Raw genomic sequence first — 7,758 nt, 5'->3', positions numbered from 1 at the left:
GTTTCTCGACCAATGAAATTATAAGTGCCCCTTTCGTCATCGCTTTGTGACCAATAGCCCTGCCAGTTTTTTAGATTACAACTATTATCTGCGCCCGTGGTGGAAGGCGGTTCACTTTTAATGGTGCTGATTTCACGTGAATTTCCAGGAGCAGGGCCTGTACGCGCTGGGAATTATGGGGGTTGTAGTTCAACATATCTGAAGGATCTGGATCTCCGACGTGCGGAGAACCAGACTATTAAGTGTGTACAGCACACCTCGGCTTTAACATTTCTTTGATTCCAAAAAATCCATATTAGGGCTGCAGGTCGGGGAAAGGGTGTTGTGGCCTTTGGTTGGCTGACCTGTATTGAAACCTCTGTCTAGATCAGTGTTTCTCAATCTTGGCAAAACTTTAAAATATGTGGACTTCCACTCCCAGAATTCCCCCCAGCATGCTGGCTGGGGAATTCTGGGAGTGGAAGTCCACATATCTTAAAGTTTTGCCAAGATTGAGAAATGCTGGTCTAGCCAATTGGTGGGATGGGGCATTTTGAGGCAGTAAGTGAAAAACTAGCTTTCCCTATATGGCTTGCATTACACGTGTAAATATGAGACAATGTAGTGTGATGTTAACAACTTTTTGAAAAGGATACTCAATGCGGTCACTGCCCACCACCAATCAACTAGCACAAATAAATTATTTCCCTGATCTATGAAGACTTGCAGGGGGGAAGAGAACTGTTTCCCAGCTAGGAAGCTACTGGCTGGTTTCACACACTACTTTAGTCTAGATTAACATGTATTTTGTAAGCTGTGGCTCTCAGTAACCATGACTTAATGTGTTTTTTATTAACATAGCTGTATAGTGAGGCTGTATTTACACAAGAGGCTGAATATGTTGTGTAAACTTACCACCCACATTTTATTTAGCATGTTCTGCAAATCCATCCCTTGTGATTAGCTTATGGTACAATGTGTTGTGCAAATCCTGAAAAGTATTTTAACTGAGTAAATGATGATCCCTGAACTGTGGGTGGCCATCATGACTTGTTATGCTCTTTCTGAAAGGAAGAGGCATGGAAGGGACAGCCAGTTTCTTCGCTCACCCTCCTGAGCTGCCATTCTGGGTAATGTTGGAACCACCTAGCCTACACTTTATAGCAAGAGAGGGTGCATCCCCTCTTGCTTCTTGCTTCTGTCTCTTTTATTTCCTCTCCCACTCTTAACTCAGACGCTGAGTGAGTGGGCAGAAGGCAAGTTATTGTTCATTCTCTTTGGACATCCATGCTAATCCCAATCTACTGCACTGCCAAAGGGAGAGGATGAGCATACGATGAAGTACTGCAGAAGGAGAGAGCAGCTAAGCATTTGGAAACAGACGTAACTGTCACTTATCAGTCCTTGTTGCTGAGAGATATATTCTTTCTGGATGGCACAAAAGGAATCACCCATTACTTCTGTACAGACCTGATTATTACTTTACCCAGAGGGAGAATTCAAGTCATCAGGGAAGGAGATGACGTGGCTGTGTCTTTCATGACTACAGTAAATCTGTTGCTTGCCACATTCAGGAAGAGGGAGGGGGATGAGAGACCCAGCATGGCTGGCTGGGGAATTCTGGGAGTTGAAGGCCATACAACTTAAAAGTTGCCAAGGTTGAGAAACCCTGTACTAGGAACAGCTGCTGCCCTCTCACAATCACTCGCAATCACTTTTCCTTCCCTCAAACACTGGGCAACTATTGGTAGTTTTTTTCCCTCCCATTGCTCACCCACCTTCTCTTGGAATGTCATACCTGCTTCTGCATCCCACTTTTTCTGGGTGGAAATTGGACATATGGTAGAATTGTACTCAAGACCAGGAGTGAGGAGAGTTACAGTATGTTGTTGTTTATTCGTTTAGTCGCTTCCGACTCTTCGTGACTTCATGGACCAGCCCACGCCAGAGCTTCCTGTCGGTCGTCAACACCCCCAGCTCCCCCAGGGACGAGTCCATCACCTCTAGAATATCATCCATCCACCTTGCCCTTGGTCGGCCCTCTTCCTTTTGCCCTCCGCTCTCCCTAGCATCAGCATCTTCTCCAGGGTGTCCTGTCTTCTCATTATGTGGCCAAAGTATTTCAGTTTTGCCTTTAACATCATTCCCTCAAGTGAGCAGTCTGGCTTTATTTCCTGGAGGATGGACTGGTTTGATCTTCTTGCAGTCCAAGGCACTCTCAGGATTTTCCTCCAACACCACAGTTCAAAAGCATCGATCTTCCTTCTCTCGGCCTTCCTTATGGTCCAGCTCTCGCAGCCATATGTTACTACGGGGAACACCATTGCTTTAACTATGCAGACCTTTGTTGTCAGTGTGATGTCTCTGCTCTTAACTATTTTATTGAGATTGGTCATTGCTCTTCTCCCAAGGATTAAGCGTCTTCTGATTTCCTGACTGCAGTCAGCATCTGCAGTAATCTTCGCACCTAGAAATACAAAGTCTTTCACTGCTTCTACATTTTCTCCCTCTATTTGCCAGTTATCCATCAAGCTGGTTGCCATAATCTTGGTTTTTTTGAGGTTTAGCTGCAAACCAGCTTTTGCACTTTCTTCTTTCACCTTCATCATAAGGCTCCTCAGTTCCTCTTCGCTTTCAGCCATCAAAGTGGTATCATCTGCATATCTGAGATTGTTAATGTTTCTTCCAGCGATTTTAACTCCAGCCTTGGATTCCTCAAGCCCAGCATGTCGCATGATGTGTTCTGCGTACAAGTTGAATAGGTAGGGTGAGAGGATACAGCCCTGCCGTACTCCTTTCCCAATCTTAAACCAGTCCGTTGTTCCATGGTCTGTTCTTACTGTTGCTACTTGGTCATTATACAGATTCTTCAGGAGGCATACAAGATGACTTGGTATCCCCATACCACTAAGAACTTGCCACAATTTGTTATGGTCCACACAGTCAAAGGCTTTAGAATAGTCAATAAAACAGAAATAGATGTTTTTCTGAAACTCCCTGGCTTTTTCCATTATCCAGCGGATATTGGCAATTTGGTCCCTAGTTCCTCTGCCTTTTCTAAACCCAGCTTGTACATCTGGCAATTCTCGCTCCATGAATTGCTGAAGTCTACCTTGCAGGATCTTGAGCATCACCTTACTGGCATGTGAAATGAGTGCCACTGTTCGATAGTTTGAACATTCTTTAGTGTTTCCCTTTTTTGGTATGGGGATATAAGTTGATTTTTTCTAGTCTGATGGCCATTCTTGTGTTTTCCAAATTTGCTGGCATATAGCATGCATTACCTTGACAGCATCATCTTGCAAGATTTTGAACAGTTCAGCTGGGATGCCGTCGTCTCCTGCTGCCTTTTTATTAGCAATGCTTCTTAAGGCCCACTCAACCTCACTCTTCAGGATGTCTGGCTCTAGCTCACTGACCACACCGTCAAAGCTATCCCCGATATTGTTATCCTTCCTATACAGGTCTTCTGTATATTCTTGCCATCTTTTCTTGATCTCTTCTTCTTCTGAGTTACAGTATATCCTTCTAATAATTAACTGAGACTATCTAATTTGATTTCTACAGGTAGTCCTTGCTTAACAACCACAGTTGGGACTGGAATTTCAGTTGCTAAGTGAAGCAGTCATTAAGCAAATCTGATCTGATTTTACAACCTTTTTTGGGCGGTCATTAAGTGAACCACATGGTCATCAAGCAAATCATGTGGTTCCCCATTGATTTTGCTTACCAGAAGCTGGCTGGGAAGGTTGAAAATGGCAATCACTTGACCATGGGAAGCTGTGACGGTCGTAAGTGCGAGGACCGCTCATAAGTCGTTTTTTTCAGCACCATCATAGTCCAAACTATCACTAAACGATTGGTTGTTAAGCAAGGATTACCTGTATTACATTTTAAGAGCACTCTGTAAAAATAAATTTCAAGCTGGATTCAAGCTTGTTACCTTCTTAGAGAAGTCTGCTCATTTTTTCTCCAAAAGCTGAATTACACTGTGGTATGAGCCTTGTTTTGAATCAGTCACATACCTGTAATTCCCACTCCTGGTAAGCAAATAGAAAAATAATGTGTTGGTTTGTGAAAGGCTGCATTTGTGAAAAGTGAGTTGGGGCCAGGCTATTTGAAACAGTCTTCCATAGAAACCTGCCCATGTATCAATATTTGGAAGAAAAGTCCTTCTCTCAGCCAAAATCAGATGGATAGATGTAAAATAATACCTGCTATTCCCAAGCTCTGAAACTGTCTACCGAGGCCATGCTACTCCCATTGTATAACCTTCTGCTAATTTAAGCAGTCTTTGGATGTGCAAGCAGGTTTTGGCTATAAATGTTTTGAGGATGTCAAGGGTTTTGTTTTAAAGGCTGTGTTGCTAATGTGCTTTGAATTATGTTTCTGACACTGTATTTTAATTGCATTGTTTAAGCCATCCTTTAATTGCACATGCTTAAGCCATGCTATATGGCATCTGTTGGCAATAAGATGGGGTATAAATCCCAAATACAAGTATTATCAGTCATGACTTTTATTAGACCAAGCAAAATGACATAAATGTAAGTATTTTATGCTTTCTAGATTAGTCCTAATAATTCTTGATGTTAGATTCAAGCAAGTCTAAAAAAGCAGTAATTTAACACAGTCTGGTTCATTATTAACAATCCGAGTGTTTTTGTTTTGAGTTGTTTCCTTTTGCTTTATTCATCTACTTTTGAATTGGAAACACTGCCCAGACAGGGGAGTGCAATTGTCACATGGCCAGGCAATTAGGTTGCACACCTGGCTTCTGCTGAAAATAGGAAAAACTGGTTGCACCAGCACTTGGTGCCCTGAGGTGAAGCAAGGCTAAAATGGGGGTTGAATGTAGATTTACAATGCGCTCATTGTTGAAACTGTGTTCTCCGGTACACAACCTCTCTCTCTCTATCTCTTTATTTATTTAAAATTTCTGTCACCACCCATCTCCCCCAAAGGGGGACTCTGGGCAGTTTACAACAAAATAAACAAACTAAAACCATAAAACATAAATTACGATAGACCATCATTATAAATAGATAAATATCCTTGTGTGAAAAGCTCTCATTCAATGAGGAGGGCACTAACAGGCAACAGTGGGCCGAGGTTATTCTTTAGTACCTCCAGAGTGGCACGTGGGTGGATAACACAATATTCTAGGCTAAAATGTGGTTGGGTAATTTGAGGTTCAGCCTCTTATGGGAACCCAGTCATTGACTTAACCCATTATGTGAATCAGGTGGTTAAGATAAGCCATAATGTGGTTTCTTTCAGCATAGTGAATATAGTAATTGTATTTTTGTAAGTTAGGTTTAGTGTGTGATGGGAACCCTCTTATGATTGCAGCCATCACTGTATCTTTTTATAAATTAAGAAACTCCAAATAATTCAATATGTCCTCATATGAAAGATTCTCCAACTCTACGCCCTAACCAATTTTGTCCTATTATAGTTTATTTGTCATACAACATGTTATATGAACAGAACCATTGAATTTTTAAAATCCAGATTCAGGGTTTGGCATCATGCTAAGCCATGTGAGGTTTGTTCAGTTTTGGCTTAATCTATATACTACTAAAACTCTTGTGTCTGTTTGTTTGTAACCTTTAACTGGGCGAAACTGTGTGTCATAGGGCAACAATTTTTGAACCAAGGTACCTCAAACGGGCTAACTTACAGAATGCATCCAGAATCCAGGACCCATGACTCCCGTGGAATAGAAATTTGGCAAATTTTATAAAACATTTTATGACATAAAAATTATCACAAAACATTTTATGACATAATACAAAATGTCATAAAAATTTCCTGTGGTCAGGTCCTGATGTTTGACTGTGCTGTACAGTTCAATATGAATGACATGGTTCATTTTCAAGGCAGATATATCTCTGAATATCTCCCTGAATTTTTAAGAACTTTTCCAGTAAAGGCGGTATATTAGAAGCTCTGCCATAGTTGAAGGCATTGAGGAATCTGGTAAGGAAATATCTCAGAAACGATGACCCAATGGATCACGGGTTGTCTAATGTCATATACATTTTGTAAACCAGGGTGTCAGGACTGGACAATCAAATGAACTCAGTGCTCTTGATTGCCTGTCAGTGCCAGTCAACCGAGAAGCCTCGATGAGCGTCAAGATTGTTTGTGCTAGATGGAGGAAGGGGGGAATTCCAACAGATTGTTTGTGCTAGATGGAGGAAGGGGGGAATTCCAACAGATTGTTTGTGCTAGATGGAGGAAGGGGGGAATTCCAACAGGAGCCTAAGCAGTGGGAACCAAGGTCATTGCAACAGCTTGAGCCAGGTGTGGGAGGGGGGAAATGAGCTCACCGAGAGGGGAATGTTTTAATTAGGATTTGCTCACCAATTTCAGCAGTTGCAGCTTTCTCTTGGAATGCTTACTTCAATCTTCAAATAAAAAGTTTTCCTTTTCTGCAAAGGAAATGTGTGAAGCTACAATATTTGGGATCTGAGTACAGTGGACCTTACATAGGGTCTGTTGCTTAGCATGAGGTTTTTGTTTTAATTGTACGGCATAGCAGTTTGATGTTCATGCTGCTTTTTCTTGCTGGGAAATCCTTGTGAGGTCCAGTGGCCAGATGTGTAGACTATGTAGCCATAACAAGTCACGTTGCCCAGGGTGCACCACGAGGAGGCTAGTCTACATTGCACCGAGCTGGGCTGAGAGAGAGCAACTGGCCCAAGGTCACCCAGCCGGCTTTCGTGCCTAAGGCAGGATTAGAACTTATACCACGCCTGATTGGCTCTTGGGCTGAGAGGGAGTGGCAGGCCCAAGGTCACCCAGCCGGCTTGCATGCCTGAGGCGGGACTAGAACTCTCATACCACGCCTGATTGGCTCTTGGGCTGAGAGGGAGCGGCAGGCCCAAGGTCACCCAGCCAGCTTTCATGCCTAAGGCAGGACTAGAACTCTCGGTCTCCTGGTTTCTAGCCCAGCACCTTAACCACTAGACCAAACTGGCTCTCTTAGCATGAGTGAACTCATTTGTTTGCAGTTATTCAGTAAACCATGGTTAAGCAATGGGTTTAATGCAAAGTGCAAACCCAGCTTCTAGCTCAACCATACAGCCTGGCATTACTACTGCAGCTCATTCTGAAAGTACTGATCATGGTCAGCATGCACAGAGGCTTTACCTCAGCATTGGGTAGCTACAACCAACTGCTGAAATCTGGAAGCAGGATAAAAGAGAGAACTTCACTGATGAATCCTGTCACTTCTCATTTCAGAAACAGAACACCCGCCTGCCCTTCTTTTGACCTCCCAGCCAGACCTCCCTGCTGGCTGACAGCAGCCTGAGGGCGAACGGAACTGGAAGGTCCTGCAGTGTGAATCCCCTAGGGGGGATTGGAAAGTAGGTCATGCTGGGCTATGAAAAAATTGTCTGTGTGTGTGTGTCGGGTGCGCACATGCATGCTGTTGGAGGTAAATTGGAAGGGAAAGATGCCAAAGCTATGGGAAATTCTTGGAAAGAGGGAAGCAGCAGCAAAATCAGGATCAAGAACCCTGATTCTTAATTACAAAGTGATTTCTTTCTCTATGTAATTATTTGGTTTAAGAATGTTGGCAAGTACTCCTTTGTTATGCCTAATGACAAAATTATTTGCTTTTCGTTGCCCACATATTATTCTTCCCTTGGTTCTTGCAATACAAAGACCACCACCCCATTTCCCACTTCTCTGGGTTAGTGGGCCATTAGTGTGGGGCTTGCAATCTTTCTTATGAAGGACAAACAGGTAATATCCACATCAAAATCT

The sequence above is a fragment of the Candoia aspera genome, chromosome 2, assembly GCF_035149785.1.
Source record: "Candoia aspera isolate rCanAsp1 chromosome 2, rCanAsp1.hap2, whole genome shotgun sequence".
In the NCBI taxonomy this organism is placed as follows: domain Eukaryota; kingdom Metazoa; phylum Chordata; class Lepidosauria; order Squamata; family Boidae; genus Candoia; species Candoia aspera.
Note: the sequence above shows the minus strand (reverse complement) of the source record.